At 48.1% G+C, this 12,648-nt stretch overlaps 1 pseudogene; it reads left to right on the top strand.

The window, feature by feature from the left end:
* The first annotated feature begins 8,470 nt into the window (after positions 1-8,470).
* On the top strand, positions 8,471-8,590 carry LOC120918035 (annotated as a pseudogene).
* The last annotated feature ends 4,058 nt before the right edge of the window (positions 8,591-12,648 follow it).

Raw genomic sequence — 12,648 nt, 5'->3', positions numbered from 1 at the left:
CGCTCTGTTTTGGTGGAGCGGACTGAAGCCGCCGGCGCCTCCTCCTCGCTCTTTAGGCCTCGTACACACAACGGGACATGTCCGATGAAAACGGTCCGCGGACCATTTTCATCGGACATGTCCGCTGCCGGATTTTGGTCTGATGGCTGTACACACCATCAGACCAAATTTCCCGCGGACAGCGAATGCGGTGACGTGGCCGCGCCGTCGCCGCGCCGATGACGCGGCTACGTGCGCCATCCTGGAAGGTCAATGCTTCCACGCATGCGAGGGCTTTCGTACAGACGACCGAACATGTCCGACGGAAAGGCTTCCAGCGGACATGTTTCTTAGCATGCTAAGAAACATTTGTCCGCTGGAAACCTGTCCGATCCGCCGGAAAATTGTCCGGTCGGCCGTACACACGACCGAACATGTCCGCGGAAACTGGTCCGCGGACCAGTTTCAGCAGACATGTTCGGTCGTGTGTACGAGGCCTTACATACAATGAGGAGGAGGAGCCGAGGGACACACACCGCTGTGTGTATACATCTGCTGCCGCGCTGTTCTGAGGTCTGTACTGTACACTTTATGGCCCATATTCTCTCTAAAAATCCGCGGGCTGCGCTTAAGGCACTTACACTCCGCTGTCCCAACTTACAGGAGCAAGTGTTGTATTCCCCAAACACTTGCTCCGTAAGTTGGGACGGCGGAGTGTTAATGCCCCGGCGTAGCCTGGCGGATCTCCAAGGGGGCGGCTTGTATTCAAATTAAGCGCGCCCCCGATTCTAATGAACTGCGCATGCGCCGGGTTTCAAAAAGCCCAGTGCGCATGCTCCAGTTCTCAGCGGAAAACGTCAATGACGCTGACGTGTGCGTCATTGACGTAAAGTCGTATTCAAGAACGACTTACCTAAACGACGTACCCGACGAAAAAAACACGAAGCGGACCCGACGCCATCCATAACATGGCCTACGTGGGACTTGCGGAAACTTACCCCTCATATAGCAGGGGTAAGTTTCCGCTTACGCAAACGATGTTAGCGACGGTTACGCAACGCGAACTCGTTCGGGAATCGGCGTAGAAGGCTCATTTGCATAAGCAAATGAGTCCTTCACGTAAATGCCATCTAGCGGCGGCCGGCGTCATTACATTTAAGATCCGCCAATGTAAGTGACTTACAGATGGCGGATCTTAAGTGTATCTATGCGAAAATTATTCTAAGAATCAGTCGCATAGATACACTGGCCAAAAAAGGGAGTTACGATGGAGTATCCTGAGATACTCCATCGTAACTTCACTGAGAATATGGGCCTATTACTCTATTATAAGCCGATGACGCGGCTACGTGCGCCATCCTGGAAGGTCAATGCTTCCACGCATGCGAGGGCTTTCGTACAGACGACCGAACATGTCCGACGGAAAGGCTTCCAGCGGACATGTTTCTTAGCATGCTAAGAAACATTTGTCCGCTGGAAACCTGTCCGATCCGCCGGAAAATTGTCCGGTCGGCCGTACACACGACCGAACATGTCCGCGGAAACTGGTCCGCGGACCAGTTTCAGCAGACATGTTCGGTCGTGTGTACGAGGCCTTACATACAATGAGGAGGAGGAGCCGAGGGACACACACCGCTGTGTGTATACATCTGCTGCCGCGCTGTTCTGAGGTCTGTACTGTACACTTTATGGCCCATATTCTCTCTAAAAATCCGCGGGCTGCGCTTAAGGCACTTACACTCCGCTGTCCCAACTTACAGGAGCAAGTGTTGTATTCCCCAAACACTTGCTCCGTAAGTTGGGACGGCGGAGTGTTAATGCCCCGGCGTAGCCTGGCGGATCTCCAAGGGGGCGGCTTGTATTCAAATTAAGCGCGCCCCCGATTCTAATGAACTGCGCATGCGCCGGGTTTCAAAAAGCCCAGTGCGCATGCTCCAGTTCTCAGCGGAAAACGTCAATGACGCTGACGTGTGCGTCATTGACGTAAAGTCGTATTCAAGAACGACTTACCTAAACGACGTACCCGACGAAAAAACACGAAGCGGACCCGACGCCATCCATAACATGGCCTACGTGGGACTTGCGGAAACTTACCCCTCATATAGCAGGGGTAAGTTTCCGCTTACGCAAACGATGTTAGCGACGGTTACGCAACGCGAACTCGTTCGGGAATCGGCGTAGAAGGCTCATTTGCATAAGCAAATGAGTCCTTCACGTAAATGCCATCTAGCGGCGGCCGGCGTCATTACATTTAAGATCCGCCAATGTAAGTGACTTACAGATGGCGGATCTTAAGTGTATCTATGCGAAAATTATTCTAAGAATCAGTCGCATAGATACACTGGCCAAAAAAGGGAGTTACGATGGAGTATCCTGAGATACTCCATCGTAACTTCACTGAGAATATGGGCCTATTACTCTATTATAAGTAGATGGAAATGTGGGGGGGGGGGCGCTATGGGAGGGGAGAGGGGTGCCTATGCTGATGGTGGGTCTGAACTAAGGGTGGTGTCTATACTGCGGGGGTCTGCACTAAGGGGGTATGTCTATACTGATGGGGGTGTCTATATTGATGGGGGAGTCTGCACTATGGGGGGGTGTCTATACTGTGGGGGTCTGCACTAAGGGGGATTCTACACTGATGGGGTGTCTGTACTGAGGGAGGGGGTCTATACTAGCGGAGGGTGGTCTGTACTTAGTGTAGGGTCTATACTAACGGAGGGTGGTCTGTACTTAGTGTAGGGTCTATACTGACGGAGGGTGGTCTGTACTTAGTGTAGGGTCTATACTAACGGAGGGTGGTCTGTACTTAGTGTGGGGTCTATACTAACGGAGGGTGGTCTGTACTTAGTGTGGGGTCTATACTGACGGAGGGTGGTCTGTACTTAGTGTGGGGTCTATACTAACGGAGGGTGGTCTGTACTTAGTGTGGGGTCTATACTAACGGAGGGTGGTCTGTACTTAGTGTGGGGTCTATACTGACGGAGGGTGGTCTGTACTTAGTGTAGGGTCTATACTAACGGAGGGTGGTCTGTACTTAGTGTGGGGTCTATACTAACGGAGGGTGGTCTGTACTTAGTGTGGGGTCTATACTAACAGAGGGTGGTCTGTACTTAGTGTGGGGTCTATACTAATGGAGGGTGGTCTGTACTTAGTGTGGGGTCTATACTGACGGAGGGTGGTCTGTACTTAGTGTGGGGTCTATACTAACGGAGGGTGGTCTGTACTTAGTGTGGGGTCTATACTAACGGAGGGTGGTCTGTACTTAGTGTGGTGTCTATACTAACGGAGGGTGGTCTGTACTTAGTGTGGGGTCTATACTGACAGAGGGTGGTCTGTACTTAGTGTGGGGTCTATACTGACAGAGGGTGGTCTGTACTTAGTGTGGGGTCTATACTGACGGAGGGTGGTCTGTACTTAGTGTGGGGTCTATACTAACGGAGGGTGGTCTGTACTTAGTGTGGGGTCTATACTAACGGAGGGTGGTCTGTACTTAGTGTGGGGTCTATACTAACGGAGGGTGGTCTGTACTTAGTATAGGGTCTATACTAACGGAGGGTGGTCTGTACTTAGTGTGGGGTCTATACTAACCGAGGGTGGTCTGTACTTAGTGTGGGGTCTATACTGACGGAGGGTGGTCTGTACTTAGTGTGGGGTCTATACTAACGGAGGGTGGTCTGTACTTAGTGTGGGGTCTATACTGACGGAGGGTGGTCTGTACTTAGTGTGGGGTCTATACTAACGGAGGGTGGTCTGTACTTAGTGTGGGGTCTATACTAACGGAAGGTGGTCTGTACTTAGTGTAGGGTCTATACTGACGGAGGGTGGTCTGTACTTAGTGTGGGGTCTATACTGACGGAGGGTGGTCTGTACTTAGTGTGGGGTCTATACTAACGGAGGGTGGTCTGTACTTAGTGTGGGGTCTATACTAGCGGAGGGTGGTCTGTACTTAGTGTGGGGTCTATACTAACGGAGGGTGGTCTGTACTTAGTGTGGGGTCTATACTGACGGAGGGTGGTCTGTACTTAGTGTGGGGTCTATACTAACGGAGGGTGGTCTGTACTTAGTGTGGGGTCTATACTGACGGAGGGTGGTCTGTACTTAGTGTGGGGTCTATACTGACGGAGGGTGGTCTGTACTTAGTGTGGGGTCTATACTGACGGAGGGTGGTCTGTACTTAGTGTGGGGTCTATACTAACGGAGGGTGGTCTGTACTTAGTGTGGGGTCTATACTGACGGAGGGTGGTCTGTACTTAGTGTGGGGTCTATACTGACGGAGGGTGGTCTGTACTTAGTGTGGGGTCTATACTAACGGAGGGTGGTCTGTACTTAGTGTGGGGTCTATACTAACGGAGGGTGGTCTGTACTTAGTGTGGGGTCTATACTGACGGAGGGTGGTCTGTACTTAGTGTGGGGTCTATACTAACGGAGGGTGGTCTGTACTTAGTGTGGGGTCTATACTGACGGAGGGTGGTTTATACTGAGGAAGGGGTCTATACTGACGGAGGGTGGTCTGTACTTAGTGTGGGGTCTATACTGACGGAGGGTGGTCTGTACATAGGAAGGGGGGTCTGTTCTTAGTGAGGGGGATCCATACTGCGGGAGGGGAGTCTGTAGTTAGTGGAGGGGGGTCTGATATATATACATATATAATGTATGGTGTGTGTGTGTGCGCGTGTGCATGCGCGTGTGCGTGCCTTTCGGCAAAATGCATCTTTGCCTGAGTTGGCAAAAATCTTTGCACTGGCCCTGACTGAAGTTCTGCAAAATAAATCCAAGAAAAAGAAGTGCATTGTGTGGACATTGAAATTCTTCAGGCTCTCCTTTCACCCTGCACAGCGAGAACATAGAGGTAACGTGCCACCCAAAAGGGGTAGTGCTACATTAGGATGAAGAAAATGAGCCCAGCCTGCAAAGCAGAGACATTTCTAGGGACCAGCATTTTACAAATTTCCAACCCCAGACGCAGCCTTTGGGAATCATCGTCAATTGGCAATTGTGGATGGGATATAACTGCGGCCTTGTTCTCGTTGCAGAAGAGGAAAAAAGAGGTTAAATGTTGGCATTTAACAGCGAGGGCATTTTAATTAGCCACTAGCTACAAGAACACAGGGAAGGTCTTTGTCCCTCATTACAGAACAGTTGGGGTGTGACAAGTTGTTGGGTTGTTGAGAAGCCCCCACTCCATCATCTCGCTTCGCTCTAGAACTAAGGCAAATTTTAGCTTTCAGATGCTTGTTTGTTTGTGTGTTGGCAAGTGGTAAGAAATGTGGTTTATATTTAGAGTCTCGGCTTCCTTATGATTTGTTTCGTCTCTGTGGGAGAAGCAAGAAATCAGTGAATTGTAAGAAAAGTCACACTGTGAAATCTCAAGGAACGTGAGTTCCTGTTTTGTACGTGAGCAATATTTAAAGAGGGGCTTACTGATCACCACCATGATCTTCCAATTATCCGCCTACAAACCACTTATCTCCATCTTCAGCGCCTCCCAAAGCTTGGATGATAAAACCCAGCACACCTTCTAGTTGACCAGATAAAGGTTTCCAGATGAAACTCGCAAATCTCATTTGGAATTCCATCCGTGTATGTTTCTCATACCCGTTGGAAGATGTGCATGGAGTTTAGTGTGTATCCCCGGAGGAGCCGCTGGATGAATAGGTCCTTCTTTTCCTCCTAGTGATAACCCGTCCTGCAGGGCCGATCCTAGGGTCACAGACGCCTGGGTGCAGAAATATTTCTGGCGCCCCCACATGGGCGTGGTCATCTTACTAACTCCTCCCCTTTAAAGTGGAGTTCCACCCATAAATATAACATTACATCAGTAGTTTAAAAAAAATGTCATTAGTCCTTTAAGAATTTTTTTTTTTTTTTTTTAGATGCCTTCAAAGTGTTGTTGCTAGGCAGAATAGTTCATCTTCCCTCTTCCTGCACCTAGGTGCTTAATGCTTCCTAACCTACTCCGCACAGACTCCTGGGAATGTAGTGGGTGTAACTTTCCAGGAGTCTGTGCCCTCCCCAGTCTCGTAGAATCATGTGACTTGGACAGTACAGGTGCTGAAACCTGATCTGAAACCTATTACACTGCTTGTGCAGCACTGAGCATGTGCGAGATCTGCAAGGCTGAAATCCGGGAAGTCATACAGTCTGGCTTCATGATGCCCACACTTAAGATGGCCCCAGTCAATTTCTATTGTATAAAGTGTCTAAATGCTGTAACAACCTAACAAAACGGACCTTAGTTTGCAGACTAACTTTACTAGAATACATTAAGCTTGTGTATTACAGGGGTATTTATATTTAAAAAGTGAAATTGTGGCCGGAACTCCGCTTTAAACATGTTTCTATGGCTACGACTCAAGCACAGAGATGCTCCCCTAAAAAGTCTTCATTAGTGTCCCCCATCAGAGTCCCCCCCAGCAGGTTTCCCCTATCAGAGCCCCCCACAGCAGGTGTCCCCCATCAGAGCCTCCCAGCAGGTGTCCCCCATCAGTGCCCTCCCAGCAGTTGCCCCCCATCAGAGCCCCCCACAGCAGGTGTCCCCCATCAGAACCCCCCCCCCCACAGCAGGTGTCCCCCATCAGAGCCCCCACATCAGGTTTCCCCATAGATCAGTACCTGTCCAAAAGATCCCTGTAGCTCTGGCGCACTGGGAGCAGAAGCACATTACAGGGGGCGGGGCATACGTGGCATCTTTGGTTACTAGGAGGGTGGCACTCGGAGAGCATTTCTGGGATTGCACGGGATGATTGGCAGCAGCTCTGGCCAACCCAGAAGCCTCTCTTCACACCGCCTATGGTAGAAGAGCCAACACACGCAGTGGGGGCGGGGCAGACAGGAGACTGCTCCATGCACACTGGAAAGAATGAATTAGTGGAGCCTAGTGCCGGAACGTGTTCTGGTACTAGGCTCCGCTGTGGTACCCAGCCCGGATTCTGGGGACAGCGGGAGGTATGCGCTCTTGTCAGTTGCCAGAGGAGAGAGCAAGCGGGATGGGGAACCGCAGCACCCACTACATGCACTCCGCCTCTGGACACAGACAAGGAGGAGGGAGGGAAGCACTTTGGAGTTTCGGCCCCCCATCTTCCCCATTGCAATGTCCACATCTCCCCCACTGTAATGTCCACATCTCCCCCCATCTTCCCCACTGCAATGTCCACATCTCCCCCCATCTCCCCCACTGTAATGTCCACATCTCCCCCATTGTAATGTCCACATCTCCCCCCATCTCCCCCACTGTAATGTCCACATCTCCCCCTATCTTCCCCACTGTAATGTCCACATCTCCCTGAGACTCCCTCCCTATCCCCCACTGTAATGTCCACATCTCCCCCACTGTAATGTCCACATCTCCCCCATCTTCCCCACTGCAATGTCCATATCTCCGCCACTGTAATGTCCACATCTCCCCCCATCTCCCCCACTGTAATGTCCACATCTGCCCCCATCTCCCCCATTGTAATGTCCACATCTCCCCAGTCAGTGCAGCTCTGGGAAGCTCAACTAGGCCGCCGCCGCCAGGTGTACCAAGATGGCCGGAGCTAGGCCAAAGCCGCGGCCTTTCCTATGGGCTCAGACCGCGGATCCCGTAGTGTACCGATCCGCGAACGTTGACCTGTTGAGATCACGGATCCATAACGATCAGTTTCACCCCTACGCTCCACTCAACATACAACTAAAAAGATCATTGGTGTGATGAAACTGGCTCTGCCAAGTAGCATTGGACCTGGAACTTTGCGTGTACCATCAAATGGCAGGCCAATCAGCTACAGCTCAAGGAACCCCTAGCAATCTCTGGAGGAACCCTAGAGCTCCACTGAACTTTGGTTGAGAATGCTTGCTCTATATTACATACTAAGAACCCAGATCAGTCTCACTTTATTTCTAAATTGCTTACCTAAATATGATAGCAACGTAGAGCGAGACGACTCCCTCCTTCCTTGTATAGCTTTACGAAGCAAGCAGAGAAGTCAGCATTACTTAATTAATCATTATGCTTGCAATTTAACAAAACTTTTAGCGTTGAAAGATTTCTGCTTGTCAACATCTTTTCACACAGGAAGACTGATAAATGGGAGCACTTAAGTCGGTTACAGAGAGGAGATGAAGGCCGATTAAGCACCCTTTCACACATTGCTACAAGGAATTAAAGTCTGCTTATGAGCCATTTCAAAAATGCAGACGATAACATTTTTTCCCAGAGTACTCTGCTGGTACAGTGGTGGAGAGGATTGTGGGTTGCGGCATGAAATTGCTAACTCCAGTGCTTTGTATGCTACAAGTAGGTTTCAGTATGTGTTTTTGGCAAAGTAAATGTTTTAGGATGAGGAGCTGGTGTAATCATTAAATGCATCCAATTAATGAATATGTAAACTCAATCACTACGATATCCTGTAAGTGCTTAAAGTGTTTGTAAACCTCAGGCATGAAATATGAACAAAGCATATCCCTCTATAGTGTGTACTATGCCTCAAATAAGAGCAATGTAATTTCTGTTGCTTCTCTGCCTTTTGGTTAAGATCAAGTGTAGTATCTGTTCTTGTGAAAAATGTGGCAATACTGCGCTGTCAAGTAAATGAACAGAAAACAAGTATGCATGCAGCTTTAACCACTTAAGCCCCGGACGATATTGCTGCCTAAAGACCCAAGGGGTTTTTACAGTTCGGGACTGCGTCGCTTTAACAGACAATTGCGCGGTCGTGCGACGTGGCTCCCAAACAAAATTGGCGTCCTTTTTTCCCCACAAATAGAGCTTTCTTTTGGTGGTATTTGATCACCTCTGCGGTTTTTATTTTTTGCGCTATAAACAAAAATAGAGCGACAATTTTGAAAAAAATGCAATATTTTTTACTTTTTGCTGTAATAAATATCCCCCAAAAACATATATAAAAATTAAATTTTTCCTCAGCTTTGGCCGATATGTATTCTTCTACCTATTTTTGGTAAAAAAAATCGCAATAATCGTTTATCGGTTGGTTTGCGCAAACTTTATAGCGTTTACAAAATAGGGGATAGTTTTTATGCATTTTTATTTTTTTTATTTTTTTTTACTACTAATGGCGGCGATCAGCGTTTTTTTTCGTGACTGCGACATTATGGCGGACACTTCGGACAATTTTGACACATTTTTGGGACAATTGTCATTTTCACAGCAAAAAATGCATTTAAATTGCATTCTTTATTGTGAAAATGACAGTTGCAGTTTGGGAGTTAACCACAGGGGGCGCTGTAGGAGTTAGGGTTTACTTTGTGTGTGTTTACTAGTGTAGGAGGGTGTGGCTGTAGGAATGACGTCATCGATCGTGTCTTCCCTATAAAGGGAATGACGCGATCGATGCGCCGACACAGTGAAGCACGGGGAAGCCATGTTTACATACGGCTCTCCCCGTTCTTCAGCTCCGGGGAGCGATCGCGACGGAGCGGCTATAAACAAATAGCCGCGCCCTCGTCCCGGATCGCTCCCCGAGCGGACCCGACCGCCGCATGTACCGGGGGGGGGGGGATCCCGATCGGACCCCCCACCCACGTCTAGCAGAGGACGTACAGGTACGTGGATGTGCCTGTCCGTGCCATTCTGCCGACGTAAATGTACATGTGGAGGTCGGGAAGTGGTTAAATGTGAGACACACACAAATAAGACCAATGTAAAGCAAAAATAAGCTGCGCAAATAACGTGATGGTTCAAACATAGGATCAACTAGCATGAGTAATAATGAACATTGTGCTAATGTTGGATTAAAATCACTTAAAAGGAACAGGTTGCCCTATTCGCAATATATTTCAACGAGTTCCAGTGAAAAAGATAAAAAAAATTAATATTGAAAAAAATCAATGTTTTATTTTCTAACAAAGGACGCATCAGATGGTAGTTTGGTGGCTGAAAATACACTTCTCTCCTTCGAATAAAATGGTGACATCAAACCAAAGGGAACCACAGAACAGTGAAAAGATAGAAAGGAAATCCTCCACCTTCCAAACAAACTGCCTCTTACCGAAAGGGAAGATCCCAACCAGAGATCTTCTGTTGGCGTGTTGGCGTGTACCCAGCCTAGGAGTCTATGCAGCAAGATATCCTGGTATCCAATAGATCTCCCACCGCTCACAGATGATCAATAGTGATTATAGCCAAGGTGAGGAAGGAAAGAAGGCTGACATAGCGTAATCCAGTAAAATCATTTAATATAAAAAATGTATAAAATCGCACTTACAATAAGTAGATAAAAATTTGCATGTGAAAATATGTAGCCGGCAGGCTAACACAGCCCGTTCACTCCGGGACACTGTATGTAGTGATGACATCAGCACGCCGCTAACCTACGCCGTTTCGTCACAATTGAATTCGTCCTGGGGCAATTGTCGGACAATTGTCGCTCTATTCTTGTTTATAGCGCAAAAAATAAAAACCGCAGAGGTAATCAAATACCACCAAAAGAAAGCTCTATTTGTGGGGAAAAAAAAGGGATTCAATTTTGTTTGGGAGCCACGTCGCACGGCCGCGCAATTGTCAGTTAAAGCGACGCAGTGCCGAATCGCAAAAAAAGTCCTCTGGTTTTTGGCCAGCCAAATGGTCCGGGGCTGAAGTGGATAAAAGCGACGCAGTGCCGTATTGCAAAAAATGGTCTGGTCATTGGGCAGGCAAATCCTCCGGGGCTGAAGTGGTTAAGGAATCTTCCTAATGGCCCATTCACACTTGTGCATTGTGACAGCGCACGTGATAATGAGTGCTGGTACAGTGTAAAATTCAATGTAAACGTCACCCCCAACGCACAGAAGATCCTAAGGCCTCGTACACACGACAGAGTTTCTCGGCAGAATTCGTCGAGAATCTCGGTGAAGAGCCGGATTCTGTCGAGAAACTCGGTCGTGTGTACATTTTTGGCCCGATGGAGCCGCCGAGGAACTCGTCGAGCAAATAGAGAGCAGGTTCTCTATTTTCTCGATGGCAGTGGATTTTGGCTCGACGAGTTCTTCATCGGGCTGTTTTTTAAACGAGAAACTCGGTCGTGTGTATGCTAAGAAACTTGTCAAAAACTTAGACACTGGAGACCAACATAGGTAAAACTAGCGTTTGGATTGGAGATAGCACATTCGTGTCGCTTCCAACATTATTTAATCGTTTATTTGCAGCGCTTTACACAATTTTTCCTAAGGGCACAAAACAGCAATATACTAATTTTTTTTTTACGATATTCACACAGAGTTCCTTAAAATTAGGTGGAACCTTTTTCTTACTGGACTCAATATTTTTTTTTTTTTTTATTGTCACCTTATTTTGGTCGTGTGTTTTAAATCCTGCTTTTAATCACCTTATTTTTAAATTTTTAAAAAATGCTAATCCTTTTATTTTTTGTAATGTCAAGTTCCCCCCATAGAAACCTTATTGCTTTGTCTTATCTCATGTGTCCCTTTCAAATTACACCTTATATCCAATTTTTACAAAATAAGAACCTGCCTTCTCACTTGCAAAATTGAAATGTAAAAAAATACAAGGACAAGTATGAACTGTAAAAAAAAAATGTACCATTTATTTTGGTAATAAAAAAAAAATTTGATATGCAAAAGTCAGCACTGGAGAGCTTGCTGCCATTTGTGCACAGCCAGGTGTGGCCTGATGTGACTGGTGATCAGTTGGAGGCCAAAATGGGGACTTGAGAGGTTCATTCAGGAAGTCACGCATCAAGGTCTTGGACTCCCCGAGGTCAGAAACTGGAGCAGGGCAGGCAGATGTCACCAGGTTGTGGTACTACAGCAGCCTGAACTCTGGTACACCACATGGAAGTAAGGGAGTCACTTTCTTGATTTCTTCAAGGCCTTCCTTGGTGGCTTCCCTGCAGCCTGCTCTTTCACCTTCTCTGCAGCCTTCTCAGCAGCCTTCCTCTTATGCCTGGCTGGAGGTGGTGCCACAGGGGTAGTACTCATGCCAGGAGGAGGAGTAGACGAAGGTGGTGGAGGATGAGTAGCCAACGGTGGTGGAGGAGGAGGTGGAGGAGGAGGAGGAGCAGTAGAAGGAGGAGTAGAAGGAGGAGGAGCAGTAGAAGGAGGAGGAGTAGAAGGAGGAGGAGCAGTAGAAGGAGGAGTAGAAGGAGGAGGAGCAGTAGAAGGAGGAGGAGTAGAAGGAGGAGGAGCAGTAGAAGGAGGAGGAGTAGAAGGAGGAGGAGCAGTAGAAGGAGGAGGAGCAGTAGAAGGAGGAGGAGCAGTAGAAGGAGGAGGAGCAGTAGAAGGAGGAGGAGTAGTAGAAGAAGAAGAGGAAGCAGAATGTTCAGATGGAGCAGGAGAAGAAGAGGAAGAAGAATGTTCAGATGGAGCAGGAGAAGAAGAGGAAGAAGAATGTTCAGATGGAGCAGGAGAAGAAGAGGAAGAAGAATGTTCAGAAGGAGCAGGAGAAGAAGAAGAAGAAGGTGGGGGAGCTTGAGAAGGAGCAGGAGAAGAAGAAGAAGAAGGTGGGGGAGCTTGAGAAGGAGCATGAGAAGAAGAAGAAGGTGGGGGAGCTTGAGAAGGAGCATGAGAAAAAGAAGAAGAAGGTGGGGGAGCTTGAGAAGGAGCATGAGAAGAAGAAGAAGGTGGGGGAGCTTGGGAGTTATGTGGTGTGTGAGGATGGGGATGGCGGCAAATCACAGTGTCCTCTGTGAGAAGACCCCTCACCCCCTGATTTGCCAGGGTGATGAGGAGGCC

Source organism: Rana temporaria, chromosome 11, assembly GCF_905171775.1.
Source record: "Rana temporaria chromosome 11, aRanTem1.1, whole genome shotgun sequence".
NCBI lineage: Eukaryota > Metazoa > Chordata > Amphibia > Anura > Ranidae > Rana > Rana temporaria.
The sequence above is the reverse complement of the archived record's forward strand: the minus strand, read 5'-3'. Positions and strand labels throughout refer to the sequence as shown.